This window comes from Gossypium hirsutum, chromosome A02, assembly GCF_007990345.1.
Source record: "Gossypium hirsutum isolate 1008001.06 chromosome A02, Gossypium_hirsutum_v2.1, whole genome shotgun sequence".
Taxonomy (NCBI): domain Eukaryota; kingdom Viridiplantae; phylum Streptophyta; class Magnoliopsida; order Malvales; family Malvaceae; genus Gossypium; species Gossypium hirsutum.
The window spans coordinates 5,288,867-5,300,620 of record NC_053425.1 but is presented as its reverse complement, the minus strand read 5'-3'; the positions used below and the strand labels follow the sequence as shown (position 1 = coordinate 5,300,620).

General features: G+C 32.1%; 1 pseudogene; it reads right to left on the bottom strand.

Annotated features, from left to right (window-relative positions):
- Positions 1–458: 458 nt before the first annotated feature.
- On the bottom strand, positions 459–5,421 carry LOC121214912 (serine/threonine-protein kinase tricornered-like; annotated as a pseudogene).
- Between the last annotated feature and the right edge of the window lie 6,333 nt (positions 5,422–11,754).

Genomic DNA, 11,754 nt, shown 5'->3' with positions numbered 1-11,754 from the left:
GTGGACATCTAACAATAATATTTTTACCTCATTTCAGGTTGTTTTCAAAAATAAAACTAGTTGAATAATTTTTGATGATTTAGTACAAATTCACATAATCTTTTGTTACGGATCAATCGATTTAGTTCTTGAATCAAGTTTGAAATTAATTTTTAAGATTAAATCATTTCCAAAAAATATACATTATGGAATCCTAAAAACTGCCATCAGACTGTATTTAACAATAAATTAGACACAAAATTAAAATAAATCACAATATCACTAAATTTATTCTATTAACAAAATTATAAAAATTCAAACCTAATAATATAAATAATTAACTTTCATAAAATTAAAACTAAAATCCGAATTACACTAAAAATTCAACACCATTATTACGTTTAAATAGTGCAATACTAATGCAAACGGTTACGGTACTGGTATAGCTGAGAACAAGTAACTAATAATTACATGCAAAATGAAAAACAACAATGGGGATCTTATAAAGTAACTTCTTTCAGCTATGTCAATTGACATAATAATTTGGAGAGGGAAAAAAATTACACAACAAATATGAAAAAAATATTTACTTTCAGATATTATTTTTACAGAAAAGAACAATTTCCTAACTGGCTCAGGAAGAGCCAAATCCCATATCTCAAACCACTTTGTTTTGGGGACCTTTGCCCCTAAAACTTTGAAATGTTAATGTGGCAAAAAGCAAACGCTAAGCACCGGGGAACACAAGGTTATCACGAGGATATGGCAGCATTCATTTTCTCGAACGGTTCTCTGGGGCTTCTTCTATTTGTGGAGGCAAGAGGTTTATAAAGCTCCCTTGGACAGGTTGACTGGCAGCTGCTGCCGATTCATCCTCTGCAAAACATAGATCAAGATTAACACCTGATTGATAACATCCGGTGCGTGTGATGTGCCAAACGTAACCCAATAACCGGAGCGCAACCACCAAAAGCATAATAACAGTGATAGCATCTTACCGAAAAGGGCTTTGATGGAAGGTCGCTTGGGTTTTGAACTTTTCTTTTTCAATTCAGCTGCACGATGGAAGAGATAAGAACCAGTCAAATACAAAGATCTTGCTAGGTTCGAAATTTGCAGGAGATAAATCTTCAGTTCATAACAACCAGAAGAGGAAGATGTGAAAGATAAGGAGCACCGAAAACTGAAGCAGCGAAAGAAAAAAAATATAAATAGGAGTAAGCAAAATACCGATGCCAGGTAACTGATTATCATTTACAATTTCATAGTTCTTGTACGTGTAACCCACAAAGTTTATATCCTTGGACGGAAGCATCTGCATCAACGGAAAATCATTAAATAATTTTGGCTCGTGAGCGATAGAAACATTATATATAATCCACTATCCCTTCTTAACCATGCTATTATAAGTTAAAGACAGTCATTATTACATATGTTTTTTTTTTAGAAAGTTGATTTCAACAATTTAACATAATGAAGTATAACATATATATTAAAGCCAACAGTGCCGACAATGCTGTGTTCCCCAAGATAAGTTTTCACATTAAGGTTCTGATATGAAAGGAAAATGCAGATTTTCAAAGAATTCATTTGATTGAACATTAGAATAGGTGCAACAAAAGAACCAGCAGAAATCCCTGACCAGACACCAAAATATTGAAGCCATTTAATTTTGAAAACTTCTAGCAAACTTGGTTAAGAAATGATCACTGAGTTCTCAGTTCAGGACATTTTATTGAAAATGTGTCCTGACCTTTCTCCATGGACCTGATTTTGTTGCAGATGGAATTTGGTTGTCAGCCTGGTGTATCAAAAAAAGGACAGTAGTAAGGAAATGTCTAAACAGGCCATTTTGCATATTTGTACGAATTGTACCATTAATCTACCTCTTCAAACTTCTCAAAGTTTTGTGTATCTAACTCATCATTGACTTCGGGAATAAACGCAGCTTTCATTTGGTATAACTTGTCCCATTCAATACCTTTAAACCATGGGTGAATCTGGAAGAAAACAGATAGAGCCAGTTAATTTAGCAATTTGCATTCTATTTTTAAAACAAAAATCAAAGAATCTAGAACAGAACACACCGCACAACACCTTAATTTCATGGGCACCTTTTGTGCCAAGCCTCTGCTCAACATTACATAGAAGTTTACTGATAAGATCTTTCGCTTCGGGTGATAGTTTTGCTTCTTCTGGAAATTTTAAGTGTGTTCTCCAATTCACTATCTGGAAAATGTAGAGAAAAGGACAACGCCAGTCATCAGTAACAAAGAAAGTACGAAGTAAAATAAATAGTTGCTATACGGAACCTAGTTACAAACAATGTTCAGATTCAAAGATAGACAGAAGTATAAATAATAGCACAAACGAATGACAGCACAATAACTTAATGTAAAAACATACCTTCCGACAGGTTGACATTGGCTCATCCGAATAAAAGGGTGGATATCCAACAAGCATTTCATACATGATAGCACCAAGAGACCACCTAGACAAGTATCCAAAAAATACCATTGTAACCATATCTGACAATAATAAATACAAATAAAATATCATGTTTCATATACAAACCAGTCGCATTCCATTCCATATCCTTTCTTCAACAAAACCTCTGGAGCAATATAGTCAGGTGTACCGACTGTAGAATAAGCCTGAAGTATCACAACATTTAAATGTTCAAGCAACATTCATTTGTGATTTCAATAAGAGTAACTATGAGCAATAAGTCTTGCAAACTCTGAAAAATAAAAGCAAGCCTGAACTATGGAAAATAAAGGAGAAACAAGTTGGGAACTTTCTTGCTTTGTAAACCCAACCACTATTACTATCGGTAGAAAAAAAAATACTTATGTGGTAGTCAAGCACTTACAAGCATCCTTCTGTTTCTTTGCCAATGCTGCAACTGCTCTTGTTGTGTGCGTTTTGGTGCTGCAGGTCGTCCATCACTTTGGAGAGCCCCACTGAGATTTTTTGCCATAGAAAAATCCTTTTCCTGGAGATTACTACAATCTAATGGCTTACATAATCCAAAATCTGATAATTTCATATGACCATTTCTATCGAGTAGTAGGTTGTCAGGCTTGATGTCTCTGCAACATGTGACATAGAATGGGTTCACCACTTAATGCAAACTCAAGAAGACCGTTATATAACAGTGTATGAAGGATTAGCATCATGCCGAATCACCTATGAATATAATTATGTTTGTGGATTGATTCAATCGCCAGGACAGTTTCTCCAACATAAAACCTGGCCTCGTCTTCAGTTAGTATATCCTTCCGCATCAATAAAGTCATCATATCTCCCCAGGTAAATATTCCATAATGAGATATAGATACTCTTCATCTTGGAAGGAGCAATATAGTTTAACAATGCAATTACTGTCAACCTCCGCAAGTAGATTTCTCTCAGCTTTCACATGTTCAACCTGAACATTAGAAATGCAAACTAACAAATTATCATCATGGCGCAAAACCCATCAAGGAAACTACATAGCTGGCTTAAAATCATATACCTGGCCTCTGCGAAGCATCTCTGACTTCTTGAGCTTCTTCATAGCATAAACATGACCAGTTGCCTTCTCCCTACAGATTCTAACCTGTAATGAGAAAAAGTTACGTTAAAAGTAATTCTGGCAAAAAGAGAACAAGATGTTTGAGATTGAAGATAACTACACAAAAGGGTGAAACATAGGAGAGAGATAAAACTTAGGTTCAGAAGCATCAGTAACAAGCAAATCAAGCGACAAAATCAGATATAAGTAGAAGGCTTTCCTAGAAGTTCCCTAGATCCATTGTCTCAGTTAAAAAAGTTCTGATGGTAGGGAGAAATTTTAAATATAAGGTTTTAGCATAATGATCTAGAGGTCTTCATAGCTCATTTAATTTTGACAGGTAGATTAAAGCAAGACCAGAAATAAAAGCAAAAGAAACACCTATGTTATGATGTACAACGTGACAAATTTAATTACCTCTCCAAATGCACCCTTGCCAATCATGGTCAATGGCTCAAAATCATCAGCCCCCATCTTATGCCTTTGCATACGCATGTATTCCCTCTCCTTCTTTTCAAAATACTTAAGTAAGTTGTTCTGTTCTTCTTCAGAGACTTCAGCATCAGCCAACTTCTTTTCTAGAATATCACGCCTGCATAAAATCATAATTACCCGAAACGTCATCCCTATTCTGTAAAACAAAACTACCATTACTTTTCTTGCGTTCCTAAAATCACAAAGTACGCTTTATCAAGTTACATTGTGCAGATGATATGGAGTGAAATGCAAGTACTAATCTTTTTTGAATAAATTTCTGTAACTGAAACCTGCTACAAAATAACTCGACACGTGATAATTCAGCCATTCATCAGTCTGTAGTGTAGCACACAGTTACACTGCATGCTATATCATAGTTATGTGACCATGGCAGTAACTATTAGACAGGGAAATATCCAATACCGCTCCTTTCTTTCCTGCAGGCTTTTCATCTGCTTCTTATAATGGTCTTCAATATACTGCTTTGCAGCTGCTACCCGTTGTTTGGTGACATCTGATGGTGCCTCTTCACTTGTTGGTGGTTTAGACCCCTCCTTTGCATTACCTACAGCTTCTTTATTCTTAGAAGACCTTACCTTGTCTTTCGATTTGAACTTGTTGAACCATCTCCTCGTAGTTTCCATCGGTTTACTCGATAAATATGATCCTTATAAGCCCACACTACTAAAAATGTGCGGTACGGTCACGCAGGTTTCTCACACACAAAAACTTAATGATTTTATCACATCATTGTGTACCAAAATATCCAACAAACAGATTCTGCAAATTCAAGAACAAAAGCAAAATAAAGAGTACATTAGCTTAGAACAAAGTAATAGTATTAATAATCCCCAACACAGTTCAGAACAAAGAAATGAGATGATGCTGTAATCCTCACCGAATAACCACCTAACTGAAAGCACTTTAATTCAATCAATAAAATTCAAAACCAATTCAACTCATATATTCTGGAATAAACTATAAAGAGTTCATAATACTTAAACATTCTGCTACAAATTTTTAGGACACTCAAAAAGAATTCCGAGACGAAGTGAATCTAACAGCCTAAAATCACTTTCTAGGCAAAAAAAAAAACTTCAATTTTCCAACGTTTTCTCAGTAAACAACCAAAAAAGTCAAATCGAAATCTCAACTCAATCTTAAAACTAAAACAAATTGAACTACCTGATTGAATTTTAAGAGAGCTTGATTGTTGCTGAGCAGATATAAAAAGCAGAAGAGTAGTGAAAAACCTAAAGCTAAAGAGAAAACCGAAAGAAGAGAAAATTAAGTGAAGATTGACGAAATTGAAATCCCATTGGTTGGATTTTAGGTCCTTTTGAAAGGTGGGAAGCTTTGCCTCTTTGACTTTGCCTTTGCTTTTTAGCTGCTTTTATTTATCTATCTATATGTTAATTTTTCTATTTAACTTTTTTATATCAAAATTAAAAGTCATTTAATAATTAATAATATTTCGTTTTTCCCCTGAAAATTATAAGTTGTTTATTAATTAATACCATATCAGTTTTTCTTTTCCGCATTTTATCTGTTTAATTTATTTATTGTGGAATCACCGTAAGCTTGTAAATAGGTAATTTTTACTCCTTTTGGGTAAATGGAAATATTATATTTTTGACCCTGAAATTTATTTTTTTAATTTTAATCTCTTTATAATTTTATAATTTTATATGTCCATCACGGTAATATTTTGAAAACAAAGTCAACCAAGGTTAATTTAGAGAAAAAATAAACTCTTGTTATTTTCAAATATCATAAAACAATATAAATACAGGCACAACACAAATATAAATTGTAAGTACAAATATCAATATTTGGTTAACCAACTACAATGGTATATAGAATAACGAAGAATCGAAAATAATTAGAGAAAACCCTAACAAGTAGAATCATAAAGAAATGGAAATAATCGGAAAAAACTCACAACAATGACATCACAAAAAAAAGAAAAAATTTATACATGACACTTCATAATTACACATAGTGAAACTCGAAGCAAAGACTTGATTTTAAATCTTAATTTATATGAATTGAATTTATGTATTCTTTTCCCTTATCTCTATCATAGCAAATAGTTATCATATTTATTTTCTAGTAAAAATTTTAAATAAATAATTTTTTGGAAGGAAAAATAGTTTTTAAATTTTAAAAGCATGGTTGAAAGGATAATGTATATATTAACAATTTATTTAATAAATAAAGCATCTAATAAATATTTAATCTCATTAAAATATGTCATGGGAGAATATAAATTATAGAGATATGAGCTGGACCACTTAAAAATAATTAGATTAGGGAACTATCAATATTAATTAATTGGACAAATAATAATAATAATAATAACTTCTTTAATTAAAGAAAAAAAACACAAATATTCAATATCAAAGCCTTGATGTCCGCCTTAGACAAAGCCGCGTTATTGACACGTCTCTCTTGCCCTATGTCCTTACCAGTTGTCGCAGGCAGGGAACGTATCAAGGGAAAAGTATTACAACCATGTTTTAAATTAGATTAAGATATGTTGAAAGTTGATAAATTTAGAATTTAATCTTTGTATTTTTATTTTTAGAAATTTTTTTATTTTTTATATTTAAAAATTTATTAATTGTTAATATTGTTAAAAATATTTTGTTAAATTCAGATTCAATTGTTGCCACTTAATTTACAGATTGAGAAAAATCTATAAAGGCTCGGTTGATTGAACATCATTTTTGAAGTTGAATCTGAAGAGTCAATCATGGATGACACCAATGCGAATGATATTGATAATGCACAAATTAATTTACGAGCTCCTCCTTCTACTCTTGTTATTCATATTTCCTAGGTCTATTAGAGACTATGCCATACTTTATATCGAAGGGCTTTGAACTAATATTCACTTTTTAATTTGTGGAAGTGAACAACTTTGAGATCAAATCAACAATTATTCAGATGGTCGAAACTAATCATTTTTTTCTGTTTTTCTCGTGAAGATCCCAACCAACATTTACGAAAGTTCATCAAATTGTGCAGTACATTCAAATCTAATGGTGTTTCAGTAGAAGCTATTAAATTAAGGTTGTTTTTGTTTTCTTTATTTAGATAAGCTACGAATTAATTAGATGACCTACCAAATGAGTTGATTACAACTTAAGATCAAGTTGTAGTTGTTTCCTACAACAAAATTACGAAATGACATCACTAATTTCTAATCATATAGAAAGGAAACTTTACATGAGGCATGAAAACTGTTCGAGGACATGGACATTGATTAAGTATAGACTATTAAAAGGGTTTATATATAGCCTTACTTCTTACTTCTATTATGTAATTGGGCTATAAGTCTAATACATGCATGTTGTCGTTCCTCACTCGATTCATGTTTATGTTAATATATACTACTTGTATTTTTTTGGATAAAATTCTTATATTATTTTCTAGAAAATAATTTCTTTAAAACAATTTGACTTTTTCTGGTTTTTGACTGTTACAAAAATCTAAACACTATATATTTTTTGACTGTTGCACGGAAATAGTGGGTTGGTTTTGTAACTGACCCTGCAGTTTTTTACTCTTTTGCCCCTACATATTTATTATTTTTCATGATTGTGTTAACACGTGTCTTTGAAATGTACCGCGTATATTTCTTTTTGGATAAAATTCTTATATTATTTTTCAGAAAATAATTTCTTTAAAACAATTTGACTTTTTTCGATTTTTGACTGTTACGAAAATCTGAACAGTATATATTTTTTTACTGTTGCGCGGAAATGGTGGATCACTGTTGTAACTAACCCTACGTATTTTACTCTTTTACCTTTGCATATTTACTATTTTACCCTTCTGTTACTAGTACAAGTAGAGAGCTAATTTTCCTCATTTGACACACTGAAAGCAAAATACCTTCCTCATTTGACTCCTGCAAACTTTCTTAGGAATCAATTCTAATGTGATTTCCTTGAGAAGAGAAATATCAAATGTGCTCCACCTTTCTTATTCCGGTGTAAATTTTGATTTCTTAATTCTAGGCAGTGGTTCTTTCACAACGTAGTAAATTTTGATTTCTTAATTCTTGATTTATTTTTCCACTTAGTGCTAACAAATTTGTTTTGTAGTAGTATATAGTCCAACATCCTCACCATCAAGTGTCAAATTGGTTGTTGATTCAGACTTTATACAAAGAGTTGAGATAGTTCATTAAAGGTAATCTAGATGTAATAACTAATAGGGCATTATTGAGTAAGTCGCCTGAAAAATTTGTCAAGATAATTGAAGATATGGTAGAAAATAATCCATAGCGGATTTCGAGCAGAACTGGTGTAAAGCCAAAGAAATTGGTTAAAGTAGTTGAGGTTTGTACAAGCCCAATTTTGGGCCCTAAACCCACTAAGCCACAACCCAAACCAACTTAAACCTACGCAAAACCCAAATAACCTAGCCCAATACATTAAAGAAAAATAAAGGAAAACCTAAAACCCTAGCCGTCAGCACATGCTCCCCACCCCATCCACCACCGACGCCTGCAAGTGGCCTCTGCTCCACCACCGTTTACCTGCGGCAATAAAAGAAGAAGAGACAGAAAGCAAGAAGCAAGTTGTAGAAAAAAATGCCTATAAGAGGCCAAATCAAAAAACCATTTGTAACAATCGGCACTTGTGAAATAAAAACAATATTAGATTTCAAACATACAAGCAAAGAATATAGACTCTAGCAATATCAAAAGCAGGAAAAGAGCCCAATATCAGAGATCGGAGAACGAGAGTAGCGAATCTAAGGTGATTTAACTTCATTTTCGTTTTGTTTTTTAGACCCATTCCCTCATTTATACATATAAACAAAAAACATAAAAAAATAATAAAAAGGAGAAAAATTACCCCAAAGGCGATTTTCGGCCACCGTGTACGGTGGCCAGCGCGGCGGAGACACGGTGGCGTGACGGTCGGTCGTCGGTGGCCTCATTGGCCGGTTTCTGGGTTTAGCCCAGAAGGAGAGAAGAGATTTTTTTTTAAAAGAGGCTGGAAGAATGATTTTTTTTTTGCTAAGATTTTGGTATTTATAAAGGGACCATACGATGTCGTTTTGGGCCTTGATTTCAGGCGCCAAAACGGCGTCGTTTCGACAATGACCCGAGCACCCGACCCGCCTATGCTCAGGGTCCACGTGTTTTTGGACTGAGGGGTTATTTGCGCCCTCAGTCCTTCCGCTTTTGAGGCTTAGTTCAATAAGGTCTCGTGCTGTTTCCTTTTTCTTTAATTTTACCCCTATAACTTTACTTCTATTTCATTTTAGTCCTGTATAAAACGTTGTGTTTTAGGGGGAGGGGATATTTTCCCCTTTGGTCCCTCCTGTTTGCTCGCGAGTCCAAATTAATCCCCTTTTCCTTCATTTATTTTAAATTAGCCTCAAGATTCCATTTTTTTAATTCGATTTCGTCCTTTCTTTTATTTTTCCTCATTATGCTAATTTAATTGTAATATAATTTATTGTATTTTATTATGGTTGTATCTTTATTAATGGCTCACTATTATCGTTTTTATTTAATACTTATAAATATATGTTATAAAAGTATTATTAATAGTTTTAATACTATAATTCTTATTAATATATTTGTATGTCACCTAGGTATTCTTTTAATATATATGTGTTATGCTCCATGTTATGTATATATGTGTTAATACTATACTATGTCTATATTTTTATACATATGTACATATATATTATGTATATTTCTCCTTTTAATACCATATATATATTCTTTTATATATTACGTATAATATCCAAATATATATTCTGCACATACTGTTAATATCACCATATATTTATTTTTAACATACGTATGTATTTTTAGGTAATACCTTTAATAATTGTTTTCTAACATTATTATCATTTAATATGTGTATCATATACATATCCTTTTAATATTGTGTTCTTCTATATGTTACGTATATATTTTTAATAACTGTATTATACATTACCATATCTATATAGTATTATTATTATTATTATTATTATTATTCCTAATATACATATACGTCTTTTAATATCATAATACAAATATATATATGCTTTTATATCATATTATTGTTATATCTATTTTCACCCCTATTATATTTTATACATGTATATATACCCTTTATATATAGTAATATTATTATATATATGTCACATATTATGGTTCATAATATTTTCATTTACTTATTATTTTACTCAAATATTATTATTTATATCACTATTATTCTTACATTTTCACCTATCACCTTTTAAATACACTTATTTTATTCTTTCCTCACTCACATTATATGTTATTTACTTATACACGTACGTATATGCACTTTCATACATCATTTCTAAATCATTACCCGTATTATCACTATTAATATTATTATTACCATTACTATACTATCATTCTTTAGTTTTACATAATAATTGTTTATTACGAGTTCTTTTTTTGAACATCTCCTGTTTTATTCATTATTTTCTTTTTATTCGCTTTATTCGTTTATCTTTACTTATATCGTTATCATCACTTTCATTATCATTGTCATTTTATTTCGTCATTTTTATTTATTAATTTACTTATGTATTCGACCGTTTCCTTTTCCTCATGCATTTATTTATTAGCCTTGTCATTATTTTACCTATCGTAATTGCTCGTATTATTATGTTTGACACTGTCACGCTTATTTTTATGCATTCGCCTCATGGTTTGCTTTTATATCTCATCATGCTTTTTATTCGATACCTTAAAATAATTCCTTCATAAAAGTGATATTCCATATTCGGTAATTCGTGACAATCGTGCCTTAACTTACTGGGTCTCGATTTTTCTCATTTAACCTAAATAACGGAATACTCTTTCAAATCACTATACGAGTTTTGAAAAATGCTTATTCTCGAAGATGCGAAGTGTTGTGCCCTAACTTACCGGGTATGACATTTTGTCATCTCGAAATAAGAATTTTGTTCCGAAATAAAGGCAATATTCGGTGTTTGAGAATTCGAGAAAACGTGCCCTAACTTACAGGGTTTCGACTTCTCTCGTTTATTCTAAATAATCGAATACCCTTTTAATAAAATACACAGATTTTATAAAAGGCAAGCTCGCTCTCGAAAATTCAAGATGTCGTGTCCTAACTTACTGGATGTGACATTTCATATTTTGAGACGAGAAGGTCTTTAACACTTGAGCTATTTATAAAGAAGGATCGTATTTTAAAATTCTTTCAAGTTTTTAAATTTTCGACACTAAGACACTAATTAATCAACTAGGTACCAATTTTGGGCGTATCGAGGGTGCTAATCCTTCCTCGTGCGTAACCGACTCCCGAACCTATTTTCTTGATTTGCGTAGACCAAAATTGTTGTTTAAATAAATCAAACTATTTATTAAAAACAACCACTTTTATGAGGTGACCCGATCACACCTCGTCAAAAAGGATCGGTGGCGACTCCCAATTTTTCGTTTTCATTTTCAAAATCCAAGTCGATTCCCGTTTTTTCAAAAAAAATGGTTACGACAAGGTTGATGCAATGATTGCTCTTCTTGCTGAACTAGTTGTTTTGGGTGAGATGTAAATGAGAAAATTGATCAGGTTAACATGAAGCAACCAATCTATGCTATCTGTGACCAATGTGGGGATAATCACCATTCTTGGCAGTGCACATTTGAGTCAGAATTGGTTGGATATGTTAGAAATTTGGAAAGACAACAACATAACCAATTCGTCAACAGTTATATGCCAAGA